Source organism: Helianthus annuus, chromosome 13, assembly GCF_002127325.2.
Source record: "Helianthus annuus cultivar XRQ/B chromosome 13, HanXRQr2.0-SUNRISE, whole genome shotgun sequence".
Lineage (NCBI taxonomy): Eukaryota > Viridiplantae > Streptophyta > Magnoliopsida > Asterales > Asteraceae > Helianthus > Helianthus annuus.
Genome location: NC_035445.2, coordinates 117,271,279 through 117,293,447, shown reverse-complemented (window position 1 = coordinate 117,293,447; position 22,169 = coordinate 117,271,279). Strand labels below are relative to the sequence as shown.

The 22,169-nt window shown below is 38.4% G+C and overlaps 1 non-coding gene across 1 annotated transcript; it reads left to right on the top strand.

Moving 5' to 3' along the window:
• Positions 1 to 3,471: 3,471 nt before the first annotated feature.
• On the top strand, positions 3,472 to 3,578 carry LOC118486108. The gene has a single exon (XR_004877964.1). It is a non-coding gene; the product is annotated as a small nucleolar RNA R71 (small nucleolar RNA).
• Positions 3,579 to 22,169: the final 18,591 nt, after the last annotated feature.

The following is a 22,169-nucleotide window of genomic DNA, read 5'->3' as shown; positions in this document are numbered from 1 at the left end:
TTTGTATTGTTAATTAATTGGTGTTTTATGTTACTGATAATGTGTAGGTGTCAAATACCTATAGCTCTTGCTGGTTTGCTATCTAGTTTGGCGCTTTGGGATATGTTTTCATACGGCGAGAAGCGATTGGGGTTAGATAATCATCCTGGTACTCGAGAATGTTTGCTTCGGTTGGTACATTGTGGTTAGTTTTCATATCCAGATTCCATAGTAATTAAAGGCACTAGGCGCACTCAAGGCGCATAGGCCTTGCCTGGGCCTAGGCGCAAAGCGCAAAAAAGCGAGGCCCTGAGAAAAATAAAGCGCATAATGAAAAAAATTAAAAAATATATTATGTATCAGAAAAAGAATACTATTCTTCAAATAAAATAAACAAAGTCTATTATGTAACACTTTATATCATTTAACTAGTACCAAAATATTAGTGTATTAGTGTAGAAAAGTAGTTTTCCTTGATTAAAAGTAGAAATTTGGCTAGAATCTTGTCGGAATTTAGCCGGAAACTCTCCGCAATCTAGGAATCTTGCCGGAATGTGCACCTGAACCATCACCTGGAGAGTTAAAGCGCAATTTCCTCGACTTAAAGCGCAACTGTCTCGACTCGCCTCGCCTGAAAAATGGGCCTAGGAGCAAGAGGCGATGGCTTTTAACAACTATGCCAGATTCATATGTTAGCATCTGATTAGAGTGTTCGTGCAAGCAGAGTTAATTAAGACAAGTAACATATTTTCTCTTCTAAATTGTAATCAGTTAATTATTATTTATATCTTTACACCACATAGATCAGCTGTCTGCAGTTGTTTTTTATTTGAGTTATGTACTTATGTTCTTAAATACATGACAGTTTGAGGTACCTTTAGTAGTGATTTTGTATAAAGTTCAAGAAAGCCTAACTGAGTGGAATGAGTTTGGTTATGTCTGTTTTAAATTTGTTACACTCATAGTAGGTAGTTTATGTCACTAAATGACATTTTCTTTGTAGTGTTTATTCTGTAGTATTCGCCACTGATGTAACTGTCTGCATCTTATGTTTAGTGGTCGCAGGTGATTGTTAATTCACGTTAGTGCCTCTATACCATCTCTGGAAATTTGAGTTTTGGATTGTTTGTTGTTTCACTCCGACTTGTTTCCAACGTTTTTTTACCGGAGAGAGAAGAGGCAAACATGGATGAAGATGAATCAACGACGGTCGAAAAAGGTGAACCAAAATGTAAGGTACTATATTTCTATTGTAACTTTAATGAATTAATTTTTTAGCTTTGTTTTGTCAATTTCACTTTTACTTTTTGTTTTATCAATTGTGATTGCATACGTATCAAATAAAGATTGTTTTCAAATAAATTACATTGATTTTAGTTTAACCTGTTACCTAACTCGCATGGCCAACCCATGTTGTCACCTATAATAGATGGATGAATTTGAATTTTCTGGCAATAAAAAACAAGAAGGGTCTTTTGTTGAAGCTCCACTCAAGTATCAAAAAGGCAGCTAAGAGGCAATATTTGTTTTGGTGGTACAGAGATTGGACCAGAATGGTGTGAGGTAAACGTTCAAGTACCAATAAAAAAGATGAAAACTTGGTATGGTTTATTTTCTACAATTCAAGATTGTATTGGTGCATCCATCGTATGACCCTATCCATTCATCTCGGTATGTATTTGTTAAACTTGTGATACAAATAATTTTAATATCATGGAACTTAATGCTTATACATGGATGGTTTATTTGTAGGTAGTCCATGAGGATTGAGGACGCATGATGACTCAAGATTTTATGCTTCTTATTTCTTTAATTGTTTTCAATTTCTTTGTTAAATGTTAAGACTTTATGTTAGATAATGTTATAACTTATTTATGGTTAATGTTTTTGTTATGAACATGCTTATTTGAAATATAATGAAGTTTTATTTCTTTCATTAGTTGATGTTATACAATAACTATTAGGATGTTATATGTTGATGGTCTGTTTATAAAATTGGTTTTATAATCGTATTTGGGATGTTAGGACCATTTTCTTGATATTAAAGTAGCTATAACGTTACATCATAAGGGTCCTTTAATTAATTTTTAAGGACGCTTGTATGTGTATCAAAAGATTAAAAATAGGTAATTACATATTAGAAGATTGTAAAAGTGTCCTAATAAGTTCTTTTTAGGACGCCATTTAAGTTGTCTATAGACATATTATGCGACCATAAAATTAGTTTCATAATTTTATTTGGTATATTAGGACCCTTTTCTTGGTACTAAATTAGTTATAATGTTAGATCATAAGGGTCCTATCAATTAATTTCTAAGGATGCTTGTAAGTGTAGCAAATGATTAAAAATATGTAAGCACATGTTAGAACATCGTAAAAGTGTCCTAAGATGTTTTCATTAGGACACTATTTTGGTTATTCAAAGACATATTACGCGACCATAAAATTGGTTTCAAAATCTTATTTGAGATGTTAGGACACTTTTTTAGTTCCGGGACTTATTACGACCCCTTTACATGAAACGCTTTTACCGTTGGTCCTATTAAATAAAAGGTCGTATAAAATAGCATTTTAGGACGCTTTTGCGCGTACTAAAAACCCAGTTTTCTTGTAGTGTAGGTTCTGGTGATGGAGGGGAACCCTTCTCTTGTGGAGGCGGCGGTATAGTCTCCTCTGTAGGCGATGGCACTTCCGTAGGCCCCACGGTACGGCTTCGTAATGTGATGAGATGAACTTGCGCTTTTGGGTTTGTTTCGGTATTGCTTGGTAATGCGCCTTGTGGTCTCTCGGAAAAATTTTGGGCTAGTTGACTTAATTGTTTTTCTATGTTTTGAATACTAGCTTGTTGATTTCTAAAATTTGATTCTAATTGTAGAAACCTTTCCGAGTTTTTCTTTTCAGTGTCGGAGATGAGGCGAGATGTAGTATCTTCAATCCTTTCTCGTCCACCTTGTTGTTGAGGGAAATTCTGTGACTCATTTCTTGGTTGTTGAAAGTTTGTTCGCTGGTTTTGTTGGTTACTACTATTGCCGGGTTCTCTCCAACCACGGTTAGGGTGATTTCGCCATCCTTGGTTGTAGGTGCCCGTTGTAGGACCCGACGGCCTAGGTCTATTATCAATGTAGATTACTGCCTCTTGTTGATCGTCTGTTTCTTTCATACAACTCCAATTTTCATGTGGCCCGCCACACCCTTCACAAGCCATAACCGAGACTGTTTTTTGTCATTTCCAATTTTTTTATTTTCGAAGAAAGGGCCTCGATTTGGGCTTGTAAATAAGTGCTTTCATCAACCTTATGGGCGCCCGGGGCGATAGATTTATTGCCTCGGGGAGTGTGCCACTGAAAATTGGTTTGAGCAATTTCCTCAATTTGATTATATATTTCATGCGGGCGGCGATTACCTAAAAGTCCCCCAGAGCTAGAGTCAAGTGTCTGCCTTGTGTGTGGCAACAACCCATTATAGAAAGTGGATACTTGTTGCCATATCGCAAGGCCGTGATGTGGACACTTTCGCAATAGCTCCTTGAACCTTTCCCAAGTTTCATATAAGGATTCCCCGTCCTCTTGTGAATATGTATTAATTTCAGTCATTAATTTAGCCGTTTTAGCGGGAGGGAAATACTTATATAGAAATTTTTGTGCTAGTTCATCCCAGGTGTTTACCGATCCAGCTGGGAGGGCGTTAAGCCAAGCTTTTGCTCGGTCTTTTAGTGAGAAAGGAAACATTCGAAGGCGGATGGCATCATTTGATGCTCCATTAATCCGAAAAGTATCACATATTTCTAAGAAATTAGTAATATGTAGATGGGGATCCTCGTCCGCAAGCCCATGAAAGGTTGCGGAGTTTTGAAGCATCTGTATCAAATGCGGCCGAAGTTCGAAGTTATTGGCTTCAACATTCGGTGCGTTAATAGCGGCGCTGAGATTACCTACGGTGGGTCGTAGATAATCCATGAGGGTACGTTGGTCCGCCATTGGATGTGGATTCCCCGAAACTTTCTCTTGGGTTTTGGCTTTTAGTCTTTTTCTAAGAAAGCGTTCGGGTTCTTCTAGAGGTTCTTTTATGTCCTTATTAGAACTGGAGCTCATACACTACGTAGGGGTGGCGTCTGGTTCCAAGTCCTGCAATAAAAACAGAAAAGAATGCTATTCAGAAGGTTCACCACGGCCCCGTGCTCAGTGAACACGGCCCGTGGTCGGAGTTATAGTGATTGTTTTCCAGATCCCAGTTACTGGAGAGTTGGACACGGCCCCGTGTTGCACCGACACGGCCCCGTGCTCAGCCTTCTGTAACTTGGAAAACTAAAAACTGCCAGTAACAATGCTGGGCATAGCCCATATCCGACCAGGCACGGCCCGTGCTGAGCTCTGCAAAAGCTGAAAAACTAAGAAATTCTAAAAAATTTAAAAAGAAAAATAAAAAATATGATTAGGCCGTTGATTCCTAACTTTCTTAAAATCTTTGTGTCCCCGGCAACGTCGCCAAAAACTTGATGTGCGTGAAGTGTGTTATATTTTTTATGTATATTTTAAACCCTTTTTACACTTTTAACCAAGTTTTAAATTTATAAAACACGATATTCACTAACACTAAACACACATATGGGCAAGTGCACCCATCATGGACGTAGTATAGTGTTGGTAAGATACCGAGGTCGTCCAAGGACACAAGAGCTTTTAGTACCGGTTTATCCTCAACGTCTAATCAAATCAAAATGTTAGAAAAGATTTTTAAACTAAGAAAATAAAAACTAACTAAATGCTGAAAAATAAAATAAAATAAAAATGAAAACAGATAGACAAGATGAATCACTTGGATCCGACTCGTGTATTAGTATAACCTTTGATTATTTTCGCACTTTTGCACTTGTTTCAGAGATTATCTTAGTTATTGTAGTAGGCCCCTCTTTTGAAGGCGACGTTACCCTCAACCCAGTAGTTTGAGTCAGCAAGGATACAATCCTAAAGGGTCGGATTATTGAAAGATAATGAATTAAGTTATTAATGCAAATTATGGTAGGCCCCTCTTTTGGAGGTGACGTTACCCTCGACTAAGTAGTCTGAGTCAGCAGGGATACAGTCCTAAATAGCCGGGTTATAGTATTAATAGTAGTTAACTTATGAGGGGGTCAAAGAGTTTGGATCCCCGCCATCCAATACCTTTGGGTATTGAAGGAGATCCTACTAAATTTGACCCAGGTCCCTTGCAGGACCTCAAAACATTGAACAAGGGCAAGACCCTTACCAAACCGTTCCCTTAACCCCCGACCAGGTAGCCAACATACCTCCATATAGACCGTGGAGATATGAATGGTGAAAATCTTTTATTTTATATAGACAGTAAAATAATGCCAAGACACCACGGACAAACGATAATGAAGAATCACCTTCAACATAAGCAACTAGTTATTAAAGTCATTAATACAAAACCAAATAAAAAGTGCAAAAGATTAAAAATAAAAAGTATTATACTAAACAATTGTCTTCACCAAGTGTTGTAAAAGACTTAGGCGAACATGGCCTTGATTGTCAAGAACTCTTACGATCAATCTTGGATCCCGAGACGACTCACACAGATGGACAATGGATGATGGTGGTGGATGATGGTGTTGTGATGGTGGCAGGTAGTGGATGAAGTGTGGAGAGGTGGTGTGCCAAGGGATGAGTTGCAATGAAACCAAGCACTCATATTTATAGGCTGAACAGAAGCCTGGGCATGGCCCCGTGTCCGCTGGGAACGGCCCCGTGCCTGTCTGACATTCTCTCTCTTCATTAATTGTAATTCGCAATTACAATTAATGCGCCTGCAGTACTTTCGCCACGCCCCCGTGTTCGCTGGGCACGGCCCCGTGGTGGGCAATAGAAGCTTCTATAGGTTTGTCTTTTCTGTTGCTTCTTGGGCACGGCCCCGTGCTGGCTGAGCACGGGGCGTGTTCAGTCTTCTGCCTTCTCTTTTTTGCTTGGGAGGATGCTGTTGAGGGGTCGGGCAATCCACTTATGTTCCTTTTCTTGTATTTATGTTAGATTTAGCTTTCTTTTTGATTCTTTTGTTAATTTGAGCTCATTTAATCCTGAAAATACAAAAGGAAGACAAAAACACTCTTTTCCAACATTAGTACTTAAAAGGGTTAGTTTTATGCCTCATTTGATGTAATTTATATGTTGCACTTTACACACATCAAATTTCATATCAAATTTTTCAACAGAAGTCACAAAATGCTCAAAATCAGGTGACAATCCGTGAATTACTTGAAGAACAAGAGACTGACGAGAAATTGGATCTCCTATAACATTAAGAACATCAACGATCTCCATTGCAATGTTCAGATATTCAATAATCGACTTGTTCTCTTGTTATAGTGTAGCACCCGTCTCATTTATCTATTATTATATTATTAAAATACGTACTTTTAAAACCAAATGCCTAATTATCAACATAAGGAGAATTTAACCAAGTTAAGATAAAGGATAAGTACTACTAGTTTAAGAATTTCAAAACAAAAGAACAAGTGTTTAAGTGTTATTAACATAGACATTGATTTGAACATATTAAGTAATCGCGGAAGCTTCAAAATATAGTGTTCGGTTCTTGAAAAGATGCTTGATCGCCCTCCGGATTAGGTCTATCGTTACCTATGGTCAAAACCACACAAAAGATTAGTTTTGACACCTTATATATAAGTCCGGTTAAGTTCCAAACTCAAAAATATGCAAAAACAACAAAATCCAAACACCCTGGATGGTCGCGCAGCGCGACGAGGACCACCCCAGGTGGTCGCGCTGCGCCACCACCCGTCGCGTAGCGCGACGAGTTTTGTCCTCACTCGTGGCATAGCGCCACAGCCTAATTTCGACAGAAGGTTGTTGCTGATTGCTGTACATCAGATCAGCATCACTAAATTCAGTTTATAAACTTAAAACCATCATATCTTTTGACTCGTAAGCCCGTTTTAGGTGATTCTTTTTCCTATGCATTTGTAAATTCAATACCTACGTATCTATAATAATTTCCATACCCGAATGTTTGATTTCCGGGCCAAATGAATAATAGTCATTTATGTGTTAATCGACCCATCCTAACTTTACTTGTTTAGTTACCATTTATCTATCAATCCTATGGCGTTTTATGCCCATCATCCTGAGCTTAACATAACTTGCATTATCTTACCCAATCCCATGGTTTGATGCTCTTGTGATGTACTTCGCCATTGATACTATCATCACAATTTACATTATTATTCGACCCATTGGCTCATCTTGTAGAAAATCTTTTGTTATGATGACTACCAAATGGATCCTAATTTAAGCTACACTATTGATTTCAATAACGACCATGATTTCTATAACCAACACGATCTTAATTCAATCAACATAACTACGCACAATTTAACAACATTTCTAAGACTATAGTTTATGCATAATGTAAAGAAACTGAAGTTGCGTACCTTCAAAGCACACCTTTCAAGCGTGTATCACCTCCGGCTTGTCCGCTTGACGTTCCGAATTCTTTTCCTAAAAAGTTCAATTCAAGACATGTTTAGAACTCTTTTTAAACCTTACATCGCATAGTACACCGCAACATCATAATTATGCGTTTAATCTTTAAATTTCTATTTTATGCCTTCTTTGAGGCATTTTCACAAACACCTTAAGGGCAGATTTTTCGCATGATTATATGACAAGTTTCTAGCTTATCATTTAGCCCTAATTTCACCTCAATCACATTTTACATGATTGTTAGCTACTAGATTTCTGAAATCACTTCCAAATTGTCAAATTACACAAGATTAACACCCAATATCCTAGTATTCATCAATTTACACATAACCCGTTAATCACCTACAATGGTGTTCATGGATTCACCAAAATTTCTTATGATTTCAACTTCTATTGGTCTAGGGTTTGTCCCTAGACACTATAGTTGTCCCTTAATCATCATAACATACACATGCAAACCTAATTTCAGATTTTTCCCAATTCATGAGAATTTCAAGTTGAGAAATTTATCAAAATTTTACATACCTTGTGATCTTCTTATGATGAGGATTGATAATCTATGTTCGGATTTTGATTTGGACTGAGTTTGATCCTTCAATTTAGAGTTTATATGCTGACTAGGGTTTGAAGGAGCATGGGGTCGCTCCTGGTTGATCTCCACCAAGAACACAGACAAATGTTTGTGTTTTTATTATTATTTTTTTTATTATATCAATATTAATTTCATTTTGAACACAATTGGTCCCTAGACTTTCCTTTGGTTCTAATGTCGCATTTTAACCCATTTGTAGGTTACTACAAGGCTTTCACCTAACTGGGTTATTTAAAATCCTAGTTAGTTAACTAGTTTATTTATCAACTTCATATTTAAATAAATGGTTTGCATTTTTCGGGGTGTTACAAGTCCACCCCCCTTAAAAGGGTTTCGTCCCCGAAACCGAAATACGTACTAAATAGTGTAGGGTAGAGCCTTTGCATCTATTCTTCAGACTCCCAGGTGGTACCCGAACCCTTTCTGTGTTCCCATTTGACCTTTACTTGGTTGATCACTTGTTCCTCAAACCTTTTGCCTTTCGTTCTAAAATTGCGATTGGTTTTACCGCGTAGTTGAGACTGTTATCCACCTCGACGTCACCGTAGTGGATACGAGCAGTTTTGTCGGTTAGACATTTTCGGAGATGTGATACGTGGAACGTGCTATTTATTCTACTCAGCTCCTCAGGCAGTTCGAGACGATATGCTACTTTACCAATCCCCCTATGACTTTGAATTGCCCAAATAACCTCGGGCTTAATTTCCCTCTTTTTCTGAATTGGATAACACCTTTCCTTGGGGAAGACTTTTAGCATAACTATATCACCTATTTCCTATCCTTTGTCGCTTTTTAGATCGGGTTGTCCTTAGACCATTCAGTCACCGAGTCCGTGAGCATACTTACTTGACGCTAATTTTATATTACCAAGCGCTCTTCATAGGTCACAGTGTTATTTAGGCTATAACTTGTTTTATTGCCTAAACTAATCGGTCACCATTTTACCTCATACCTCGTCATTCGGGTATGCTATATTGCCGTCATCGGCCCTTTGCGTGCTCATAATTTCATATCTAGTCATTCTCACTATAACATGATTACCTTCTCTATTACCTTTATGTCCGTGATCACATCACGCCATGTTTAGTTTTACATCGACTTTTCATTCTTAAGAATCTTTCCTCCAATGCATCATCTTACCGCTTTCAGCGTTAGACTTATATTCTTTAGCACTAACCGGTTTCTAATTTTTTTTTAAGGTGAGACTCCTCTTAGTATGTTCCATTGTATTTGTGATCCGATAGTCATTCTGGTACCGTAGACCTTTACATTGTTTATAACCTGAAGGTTATGGTGACTCCATGGATCGTCTTCTTTTCATATCCTTAATTAATGGTATAAGTATACATATGGCGTTAAGGCACCCCCTTTTTACGTTTGGAATAAATAATTTTTTTTTCTTTCAAAAATTCATTTGACATTGACCGTAGTCTAAAGCTATACTCATTTTCTTCCGGATTATCTTTCCGACTCTATGACTTCTTATGTCACCTTCGCGTTGATTTATTTTACTCATACCGTTATTTGGTTTATGGCCCTATTTCCTTTCAACCCATTACCGGGTTCGTTAACTTAATGTTTTTAACACCCCGGTTTTATTGGTTTACGTTTTCATTTCCATATTCTTTTACGACCTATCACATAGGTTCAGTAGTAATTCGCACTTTCATTATTCGGGTCGCTCTTACTTGGAATATCAAGTATTATACTTTATTCGGCCCGTCCAATATTTAAAATAGTTGGACCTAACTATCGAAATTCCTGTTTTGCGAAATTTCATCGTCTCTTAGTTATAGCTCTTAATCCGAGTCTTTTGACTTTTAATCTGATTCACCGTTTCTTGGTTTACGCATATATCCGTAGTCCTACCCATCTATCGGTTATTTTACCGAAGTCATTATTAGAGTCATCATTCTGACCTGCATTAAGATTTCGTTTTGATTTATTCGGTGGCATTAGCGTAACCTGTCGCCTTTATTCCACCGATTCCTTAATTCTTCCATTTATTTTGTTTGACTTGTTCCGATGAACTTTATTTATTATAATAGTCAAACATTTATCCTTGTGCCTTAACATTCTTGTTTGTTAGTTTATAATTTTAATTACCTTGATTCTTATCCCTTCCCTTGGGCTTATTACCTTAATGTAATATGCTCTCATTATCCGGCTTCCGTTTACCTTAATTATCAAGCATTTTGCTTAGTTGATTCGAACATCACCTTTTGGTTGTTAGCGACCCTTAGGTATATTTCTTTTGCTAATGTTTCGAAGGCCCATTTCTCAAGCCTTATTTGGTAAAACCACTGTCATGGTTATACAGTTTTTGGGGTTTACCCGTTCTTATTCTAACACTTTCATAAAGTTTATTTTTACTAGGCTTTTATATAATCACATCCATTACTGCGATCACTATTCTTCCTCCTGAGGGTTCGATTAATAATGTATTACTTGGATGGTTACCCCTACCCAAGTTTCTAAATTTGCATTCGTTGATACTTTATTATTCATAATAGCGAATAATATGTATCATTCATTTAACTTCTTTTTCGCGGATATTCTCGGTCCGAGTCTTAATTTCTTATCTTTAACCTTAATCCTATTGCAATAATAACAAAATTAATTCATTTAATTTTATTATTGTTTATCGTTGCATGAAATTTATCCACATCATTTGTTGATGTAAAGGACGCTCCTACGTGTTTTATTTAGTTTAGCCTGATCTATAACCTTGTTTTCGCCATTTATTATTATTGCAATTTCCGGGTTCAAGTGTAATTACACTCCTTCCTAACACAAGGTTTATTCACTTCATTAATTCCCGGGTTCGAGTGTTCGCGCACTCCTTCCCTCGACAATATTGACCATGATTACTTTTGCCTTGGTTTCACGTGCTTACCATTGTTTATTTTCTTATGTATATGTAGTTTTTCACATAATTCGCCCGTTTCACTACTCATGTATGCCCCTATGCAACTATCGTTCATGCTAGTATAAAACTCATAATGAAATTAAATTTGTAATAAGCATACCTGGAACAACATCAGGTTCAGCTTTAGCCTCTGTGGCTGTTATATAAAACGACCTTGTCCTTGACTTCTGGGCATCAGACACTGTGTCGGTTGCGTCTTTGGTTCCAAGCCTCTCTGGACGTTTAAACTTCTTATGTCTTGGCTTACCACATGTGCCCTTGTGAAATTTTCCACAAAATTTGCACTGATGTAACACACTTTTTGTAACTCTCTTCTTGGGAGCTTTATTAGATTTGAACTTCTTTACAGATCTTGGGTTCATATCCAGCACCCTCCTTTCTTCTATTTCTTCTAATATGTTGTCTTTCAATTCAGCCATCATATCGTTCACCACCAGCATGATTGTGGTTTGTAGTCTATCAATATACTGTGATAGACTATTTTCTAGAGCTTTTCCGACCTCCTCGGAAATCTTAGCTTTCATTTGTTCAGTCAATTGAGATGTCGAATCATCTCCGGTTACTCCAGACATTTCTTCAACTGAAACATCCATCATGATTTATCAATAATTATTTAATTCATTTCCATCTTATTATACAGAAATTTATATCATTCTCACTCAATCATAATTAATGTGTTATTCTTTTTCGGTTTGGTCAAGTATATATCTTGCCTTACCTTTCTCACTTAGTGTATTTTCCCGGGTTCGAACGTATTTATACACTCCCCACATACACTTTTCACATAATTCTTATCGTTTAATCTCAATTATAAGTAACTCTTACCAGATGTCTTGAAACTGAAATGTTTACATCGATTATTAAACATTTCATTTATAATATAACTTTGTTTGTTTCGGTTTAGCCAAATTCGTAACTTGCTTTGACCGTTCTCTTTTTAGTGCACTTTCCGGGTTTGAGTGTATTAACGCACTCTTCCCGTGTACATTTATTTCCATCTCTTTCACTTACATAGGATAAGATCTACTGAAATAACTAATTAATCCTTATCGGACGATCGATCAAGCTTGAACCGAACACTTTGTTGACAACCTTGAGCTCTGATTACCAACTTGTAACACCCGTCTCATTTATCTATTATTTTATTATTAAAATACGTACTTTTAAAACCAAATGCCTAATTATCAACATAAGGAGAATTTAACCAAGTTAAGATAAAGGATAAGTACTACTAGTTTAAGAATTTCAAAACAAAAGAACAAGTGTTTTAGTGTTAATAACATAGACATTGATTTGAACACATTAAGTAATCGCGGAAGCTTCAAAATATAGTGTTCGGTTCTTGAAAAGATGCTTGATCGCCCTCCGGATTAGGTCCATCGTCACCTATGGTCAAAACCACACAAAAGATTAGTTTTGACACCTTAGATATAAGTCCGGTTAAGTTCCAAACTCAAAAATATGTAAAAACAACAAAATCCAAACACCCTGGATGGTCGCGCAGCGCCACCACCCGTCGCGTAGCGCGACGAGTTTTGTCCTCACCCGTGGTGTAGCGCCACGGCCTAATTTCGACAGAAGGTTGTTGCTGATTGCTGTACATCAGTTCAGCATCACTAAATTCAGTTTATAAACTTAAAACCATCATATCTTTTGACTCATAAGCCCGTTTTAGGTGATTCTTTTTCCTATGTGTCTGTAAATTCAATACCTATGTATCTATAATAATTTCGATACCCGAAAGTTTGATTTCCGAGCCAAATGAATAATAGTCATTTATGTGTTAACCGACCCATCCTAACTTTACTTGTTTAGTTACCGTTTATCTATCAATCCTATGGCGTTTTATGCCCATCATCCTGAGCTTAACATAACTTGCATTATCTTACCCAATCCCATGGTTTGATGCTCTTGTGATGTACTTTGCCATTGATACTATCATCACAATTTACATTATTATTCGACCCATTGGCTCATCTTGTAGAAAATCTTTCGTTATGATGACTACCAAATGGATCCTAATTTAAGCTACACTATTGATTTCAATAACGACCATGATTTCTATAACCAACACGATTTTAATTCAATCAACATAACTACGCACAATTTAACAACAATTCCTTAAATGTAACGGATCTAGTTACTGTGACAACCCGAATTTCCAAGATTAGTCTTGAAGTTTTGATTCCTTGATTTCCTCTTTCACTTTTGCTACGATTAGCTATTAAACGTAAACGTGTCGGTATTCCATGTACTTGGGCCAACTATATATTATGCACACCCTAAAATCTGGGCTGGCTACCATATTATTTACGATTCGGGCCGCGCATATAGTCCCCGACTCAATTATACCTCTATTTGCTTACGCTTTGATCCGCAACCTATTTAGGGCGTAAATCGATCCCCTTGATTTATATATCTTGGCACTAGTTGATTGGACATGAGCCCACTATCGGTCAAAACAAAAACAATGCAATCCTGCATGTAATATGGCAGCTCAAAGTAATGGGCTTGAGCCCATTATCGGCCAAAGTGAACCGCCCCCAGATTTTTAGTATATGTATACGTATTATTGCATGCTTCAACATAACAACTCTAAACCACAAAATAATAAACCCTAATATCCTTCTCTTCCTCCTTGAACCTGACGGCAACACCCTTCTCTTGTGAAGCTTTTCCTCCGAGTTCCTCTAGCATCTTGATTTCCTTCGGTTAGTATAATCTCAATATATTGCAAATCAAATCCTCTTATTGTGCATATGTGTATCGATGTCTGATTATTGTTATGAGTTATGCCAGTATATGATGTTATGTGTGCTAATTGTTCTGGCATGATAATATAGTATTAATTGGTGATGTCAGATGTAATTCGTGATGGCATGATAAAATTGACTTTCAATTTGTAATTGTTCAAGACTTCCCATATATCACATGTAATGTCAGATGTAATTCAAATCCTATTGGACCTCAAACAAAAGCTACTAACCATAAATGTTGCTTTGGGTTTGATCGTGTATCACATGCAGGCAATAAACGTTGACTGATCCATGATGAGTCATGTGATAATCTGATTCATAACACAGCCTTCTATTAATATGCTTTGATTTAATGGCCGACAACCATGTGATTTCATATGTGATTGATGCTTATACATAATACATAACACATGGATGATGAGTGGTATTGCTGATAGGTGAATGAATAATTAAAGTGATTGTATGATTAGATTAGGTTGATCAAATGATTGTTATAACCGATGTAAATGTTAGACATACGATGATTAGGGCTGCCATGTGTGTATGTTAGATAGGACCCCTTCTCAAATATTGGCGGCGGCTACTGTTAAGTTGAATGGCTGCATGTTTTGTAATGGGCATGTGATTTTGATGAGTTAAGTTGAATGGCTCCATGTGTAGATCATCTAGTGGACCAAGCAAAGGTCCAATAGGGGCGGCTTGTGTATGGTTAATAATTAATTATGTATGTTGAAATTGATAGAGTGGAGGTACACAGTGGCGGCCATGTGATAACAAAACAAACAAAGTAGATTAGTTCTTTCTTTTTCTTGTTTATAAGTATTGTCAGTATGCACATGTTATGAGTAATAGATGGAGGTTACTGATGTGGGTAATGACTATAGTTAATAACCCATAAACAACGAGAATCAATAACCTGGGTTTCGTATGTGTTGGGCCACCATAGCATAACAAGTCGAGCATAAATCTGTTAGGCCGTTTCACTCGAGAAACGAATTAATCAAGTGGGCCGGTTCGGGTTGGGCTTGGGTCTCGCGCAATGGGACTACGGGCCACGAGTAATACATGAACTGCACATTTTTGGTATGTTTGAAACATGGTGTTATTGAATATTTGAAACGTGAAAGGTGAAGTATAACCCTATGCATGTAGCACCTAATACGTGAACATACTTTACATGATGGAATTCGTGCATGACTAAGTGTTATAACATGTCTGTGGATAAATGTATATTACGTGTGTAAATGTGAACAAATTGAAAGTAACATCAAGCTGATTGATATTGGTACTCGTGCTAGGACGTGTTTGACCAATTGATAAACGGGTAGTTAATCTTACCGAGCAAACCAAAGGTGAGTTCATTGCTATTTTCTCAAGCATGGATCCCAGGGAAGGGATAACGGGTAACGTTCCGATGAGGAATGCATGGGTAACGGGATTTTGGTTATTGTACTCAGTTTTTCTATCATTGTAAGACCACTACATCTACCGGGTCGTTGCTTGTAGGGCAACGGGGGTTATTAGTTGATAGCGCTATTAGGTTTGGCACCCTCACGACGTTCGAGGAGAACGGGCGTGAACTAATTACCTTAAAACATGACCAATGCTTTGATAGAGGCATTGGGGTTGGCAATCACATATCATATGGCCATTCGGTAATCGAGTAATAACAACATCGAAACATCAACTATTATAACAACAAACAACATATCGTTTTGTAAACTGTTTTACTCACAAGGTCGGTAACACAACTTGGTAAACAAACACAAACCTTGAACTCACCAGCGTAGTCTGACACACTTGTTTACATGCTTGTAGGTAATTATTGAAGGAACTTGGGAGCTTGCTGTCTGATGCTGCTGGAGTGGTTATGGTCATGATAAACAATTACATTGATTTGGTTTTGATACATTTATACTTTTATGCTTCCGCTCAGTACTTTGGTTTTGGTTTAACTTTCAAACGATACATTTCTTTCAATTGAGTATTTTATTACATTATAACTTGTGTTTGATATGATTGGTGGCTCTTTGTTGAATCGTTACACCTCCATTAGGGACACGCCCTAGGTGGTAATTTGGGGGTGTGACAGTTTGGTATCAGAGCCACTGGTTATAGAGAACTCGGTTTTAAAAATGTTTTCATAAAACCAGACTATAACCGAATTGATCCAAACGATGACCATGACACTCAGCTTCAAACTGCAAGGTTCGTTCCTCCTTAGCTTATGCTTTATATGCCTAGTAAACGTAACTATATTTATAGCATGAACGATACGACATGGTAGGCATCATGACACATTGATAGTGTAACATAACACTTGCATCTAGTAAATTCTAATCTTGTTGGTAGTGCTTATTTTGTGTTGATTGGAGTGGGAGAAACTTCAAACATAAGTTAAGAAGCATTGAGAGGAGCATGCAAACCGCCTTATTATCATGGGTGCACACATAATAATAACGCGTGGTGCATGTAAATCCCAATGAGGCTTAACGAGTGTAAGAGGGGTTCTTCCCTGTTTGTGTATGAATATGGTAGTTAATCGTTCTTAACGTGATAAACCTGAACACATTCCTCGTTTTTCGACTCCTAAATCCATTCCCTTCTCCTATTATAGAAACATGAGTGGACGAGGACACGGTCGTGGTAGCATCAACATGACTCAGGCTGAGTTAACAAATCTGATAAACACACGTGTGGCTGAGGCTCTGGCAGCCTACCAAGCTGGTATGAACTGTACCAAATACTTTTAATCCTATATCGTGAACCCAACTCTTACTCTTGTGTCGTATCTTCTTTCACTCAGCGCACCCGAACAACCAGCCTGCCTGTACGTTCAAAATGTTTATGGATTGCAAGCCACAGACCTTCAGCGGGACGGAAGGGGCTGTGGGACTATTGAGGTGGTTCGAGAAAGCTGAGTCAGTGTTCGCTATGTGCAACTGTCCCGTGGGGGACCGCGTGAAGTATGCGACAGGCACGCTTGAGGATGGTGCCTTAACCTGGTGGAATGCCCAGGTTCAGCTGCTGGGTATTGATGCAGCAAACGCTACTACTTGGGACGACTTCAAGGAATTAATGAGGGAGGAATACTGTCCTCGTGATGAGATACAGAAGCTAGAGAACGAGTATTACGACCTGAAACTGGTGGGATCTGAGGTTGAGGCGTACGTGAAGCGGTCGTATGAGTTGGCTGACTTGTGTCCGAATTTGTCTCGACCTATGTCTCGAAGGATCGAGTTATTCATCAAGGGGTTACCTCCACGAGTGAAGGGTTTGGTTACCGCTGCAAACCTCAATAACTTGACCCAGATTGTCCGGTTGACTCACAAGATTATTGATCAGGAGGTGGAAAGCAACTCACTGCCACCGCGTGTTTCTAAAGCTACTACTGCCGCCACTACAACCACTACTCCTGTCACTGATGGCAAACGCAAGTGGGGTGATATGGACAAGGCGTCCAACTCGGTCCAGCCCCAAAGGAAGGCAGATACTGGCAGTACTCGCAGCTTTGGCCAATCATCCTCAGTGAATCAAAATCAGAGACCTTATGTGGGAAAGAAGCCTCAGTGTAACAAATGTGGGTTTCATCATTATGGGCAGTGTGATCGAGTTTGTCGCAGGTGCGACAAGGTAGGCCATGAGGCCAAGGATTGTAGGGCTCCTCAGCCAAAGCAGCAGCAGCAGCAGACTCAGTCGAATCAGAGACAGCAAGGGCAACAATCTCAACAGAACCAGGGAAATCAAAAGGGGTGCTTTCAGTGTGGTGATGAGGGTCATTTTAAGAGGGATTGCCCTCAGCTCAATCAGAATGCTGGCAACAATAACAATACTGGGAGCGGCAACAATGGGAACAATGGTGGGAACGGAGCACGTGGAAGAATATTTACTATTGGCGCTGGGGGAGACTCGCAATGATGGCAATGTAGAGGCCGGTACGTCTTCTTTGAATGATCTTTTTCTACTTCGGTTTTATTTGACTCTTGTTTCGATTGGAGTTTTGTGCCTTAGGGTTCAGTCGTTAGTTAGGACTGACTTCCACCTTTCTTGTAAATAAGCATGTAGTAGAACTGACTGATAGTAAATCGATAGAAGCTTCTCATGTTCTTTTTGGTTGTAAACTTGATCTCATGGGTCAAGTGTTCGACATTGACCTACTTCCCAATACTCTTGTAAGTTTTGACATGGTCGTTGACATGGACATGGTTATCTATGTATCACGTAGAAAATTCTCTGCAAAAAGAAAATCGTGCGTTCCCTCTCCCCAGTGGGGAATCCTTATCAGTTTAAGATCATCGTAGTGGTGCCGTTGTTGGCATTGTCACAGTCGTGAAAGCCCAGAAGTGTCTACGGAAGGGCTAGCCATTTGACCCTCCGTACATTCGGTTTGTAAGCCAACATTCTCGTAGACCAGAACCGGCTCGAACGAACACGGGATTTGGAGAACTATACCCACGCATCCCTGTAGACGAACCTTATCACTTTCACCTGTCATCGTCGCTAGAAGTGAAGCAGTCACAGTTACACGCGTTTGTCGTTTTGCAACACTAATCTTTACCCACCAAACTCTGTTTTGGACAAATGATACACTCGCGCGACCGCGATGTAACGAACTTCCCTGTTGTGCCATGCCGCCATGCACCACTACTGGAAATTACTTCTTAACAACAATTTGCTGGCCAAATCCTTCGGATGTTTAATGGACCCCTGTTTCGCTCGATTCTTTGTACGAACCTCATTAATTCCCTGTTTCTTTGATTGGCAACTGATATAACGAAACGCTAACAACCATACCATGATTTCCACCAATCACAAGATTAGCCCCCCAAGCGTTGTAAGGTATCTATAGATCGAGTTCGTCGGAACTCACTTCAAGCCATTGTTTTAGATCAATTTTCGGGACGAAAATTCTTTCAAGTAGGGGACGATGTGACACCCCAGGAAAACCAGGAAACCGCGCAACCTATCTAGCTTCCTCAGTAACTACGTGCTAAATTTCGGGACGAAATTTCTTTCAAGTTGGGGATGATGTGACAACCCGAATTTCCAAGATTAGTCTTGAAGTTTTGATTCCTTGATTTCCTCTTTCACTTTTGCTACGATTAGCTATTAAACGTAAACGTGTCGGTATTCCATGTACTTGGGCCAACTATATATTATGCACACCCTAAAATCTGGGCTGGCTACCATATTATTTACGATTCGGGCCGCGCATATAGTCCCCGACTCAATTATACCTCTATTTGCTTACGCTTTGATCCGCAACCTATTTAGGGCGTAAATCGATCCCCTTGATTTATATATCTTGGCACTAGTTGATTGGACATGAGCCCACTATCGGTCAAAACAAAAACAATGCAATCCTGCATGTAATATGGCAGCTCAAAATAATGGGCTTGAGCCCATTATCGGCCAAAGTGAACCGCCCCCAGATTTTTAGTATATGTATACGTATTATTGCATGCTTCAACATAACAACTCTAAACCACAAAATAATAAACCCTAATATCCTTCTCTTCCTCCTTGAACCTGACGGCAACACCCTTCTCTTGTGAAGCTTTTCCTCCGAGTTCCTCTAGCATCTTGATTTCCTTCGGTTAGTATAATCTCAATATATTGCAAATCAAATCCTCTTATTGTGCATATGTGTATCGATGTCTGATTATTGTTATGAGTTATGCCAGTATATGATGTTATGTGTGCTAATTGTTATGGCATGATAATATAGTATTAATTGGTGATGTCAGATGTAATTCATGATGGCATGATAAAATTGACTTTCAATTTGTAATTGTTCAAGACTTCCCATATATCACATGTAATGTCAGATGTAATTCAAATCCTATTGGACCTCAAACAAAAGCTACTAACCATAAATGTTGCTTTGGGTTTGATCGTGTATCACATGCAGGCAATAAACGTTGACTGATCCATGATGAGTCATGTGATAATCTGATTCATAACACAGCCTTCTATTAATATGCTTTGATTTAATGGCCGACAACCATGTGATTTCATATGTGATTGATGCTTATACATAATACATAACACATGGATGATGAGTGGTATTGCTGATAGGTGAATGAATAATTAAAGTGATTGTATGATTAGATTAGGTTGATCAAATGATTGTTATAACCGATGTAAATGTTAGACATACGATGATTAGGGCTGCCATGTGTGTATGTTAGATAGGACCCCTTCTCAAATATTGGCGGCGGCTACTGTTAAGTTGAATGGCTGCATGTTTTGTAATGGGCATGTGATTTTGATGAGTTAAGTTGAATGGCTCCATGTGTAGATCATCTAGTGGACCAAGCAAAGGTCCAATAGGGGCGGCTTGTGTATGGTTAATAATTAATTATGTATGTTAAAATTGATAGAGTGGAGGTACACAGTGGCGGCCATGTGATAACAAAACAAACAAAGTAGATTAGTTCTTTCTTTTTCTTGTTTATAAGTATTGTCAGTATGCACATGTTATGAGTAATAGATGGAGGTTACTGATGTGGGTAATGACTATAGTTAATAACCCATAAACAACGAGAATCAATAACCTGGGTTTCGTATGTGTTGGGCCACCATAGCATAACAAGTCGAGCATAAATCTGTTAGGCCGTTTCACTCGAGAAACGAATTAATCAAGTGGGCCGGTTCGGGTTGGGCTTGGGTCTCGCGCAATGGGACTACGGGCCACGAGTAATACATGAACTGCACATTTTTGGTATGTTTGAAACATGGTGTTATTGAATATTTGAAACGTGAAAGGTGAAGTATAACCCTATGCATGTAGCACCTAATACGTGAACATACTTTACATGATGGAATTCGTGCATGACTAAGTGTTATAACATGTCTGTGGATAAATGTATATTACGTGTGTAAATGTGAACAAATTGAAAGTAACATCAAGCTGATTGATATTGGTACTCGTGCTAGGACGTGTTTGACCAATTGATGTGACACCCCAGGAAAACCAGGAAACCGCGCAACCTATCTAGCTTCCTCAGTAACTACGTGCTAAATTTCGGGACGAAATTTCTTTCAAGTTGGGGATGATGTGACAACCCGAATTTCCAAGATTAGTCTTGAAGTTTTGATTCCTTGATTTCCTCTTTCACTTTTGCTACGATTAGCTATTAAACGTAAACGTGTCGGTATTCCATGTACTTGGGCCAACTATATATTATGCACACCCTAAAATCTGGGCTGGCTACCATATTATTTACGATTCGGGCCGCGCATATAGTCCCCGACTCAATTATACCTCTATTTGCTTACGCTTTGATCCGCAACCTATTTAGGGCGTAAATCGATCCCCTTGATTTATATATCTTGGCACTAGTTGATTGGACATGAGCCCACTATCGGTCAAAACAAAAACAATGCAATCCTGCATGTAATATGGCAGCTCAAAGTAATGGGCTTGAGCCCATTATCGGCCAAAGTGAACCGCCCCCAGATTTTTAGTATATGTATACGTATTATTGCATGCTTCAACATAACAACTCTAAACCACAAAATAATAAACCCTAATATCCTTCTCTTCCTCCTTGAACCTGACGGCAACACCCTTCTCTTGTGAAGCTTTTCCTCCGAGTTCCTCTAGCATCTTGATTTCCTTCGGTTAGTATAATCTCAATATATTGCAAATCAAATCCTCTTATTGTGCATATGTGTATCGATGTCTGATTATTGTTATGAGTTATGCCAGTATATGATGTTATGTGTGCTAATTGTTCTGGCATGATAATATAGTATTAATTGGTGATGTCAGATGTAATTCGTGATGGCATGATAAAATTGACTTTCAATTTGTAATTGTTCAAGACTTCCCATATATCACATGTAATGTCAGATGTAATTCAAATCCTATTGGACCTCAAACAAAAGCTACTAACCATAAATGTTGCTTTGGGTTTGATCGTGTATCACATGCAGGCAATAAACGTTGACTGATCCATGATGAGTCATGTGATAATCTGATTCATAACACAGCCTTCTATTAATATGCTTTGATTTAATGGCCGACAACCATGTGATTTCATATGTGATTGATGCTTATACATAATACATAACACATGGATGATGAGTGGTATTGCTGATAGGTGAATGAATAATTAAAGTGATTGTATGATTAGATTAGGTTGATCAAATGATTGTTATAACCGATGTAAATGTTAGACATACGATGATTAGGGCTGCCATGTGTGTATGTTAGATAGGACCCCTTCTCAAATATTGGCGGCGGCTACTGTTAAGTTGAATGGCTGCATGTTTTGTAATGGGCATGTGATTTTGATGAGTTAAGTTGAATGGCTCCATGTGTAGATCATCTAGTGGACCAAGCAAAGGTCCAATAGGGGCGGCTTGTGTATGGTTAATAATTAATTATGTATGTTGAAATTGATAGA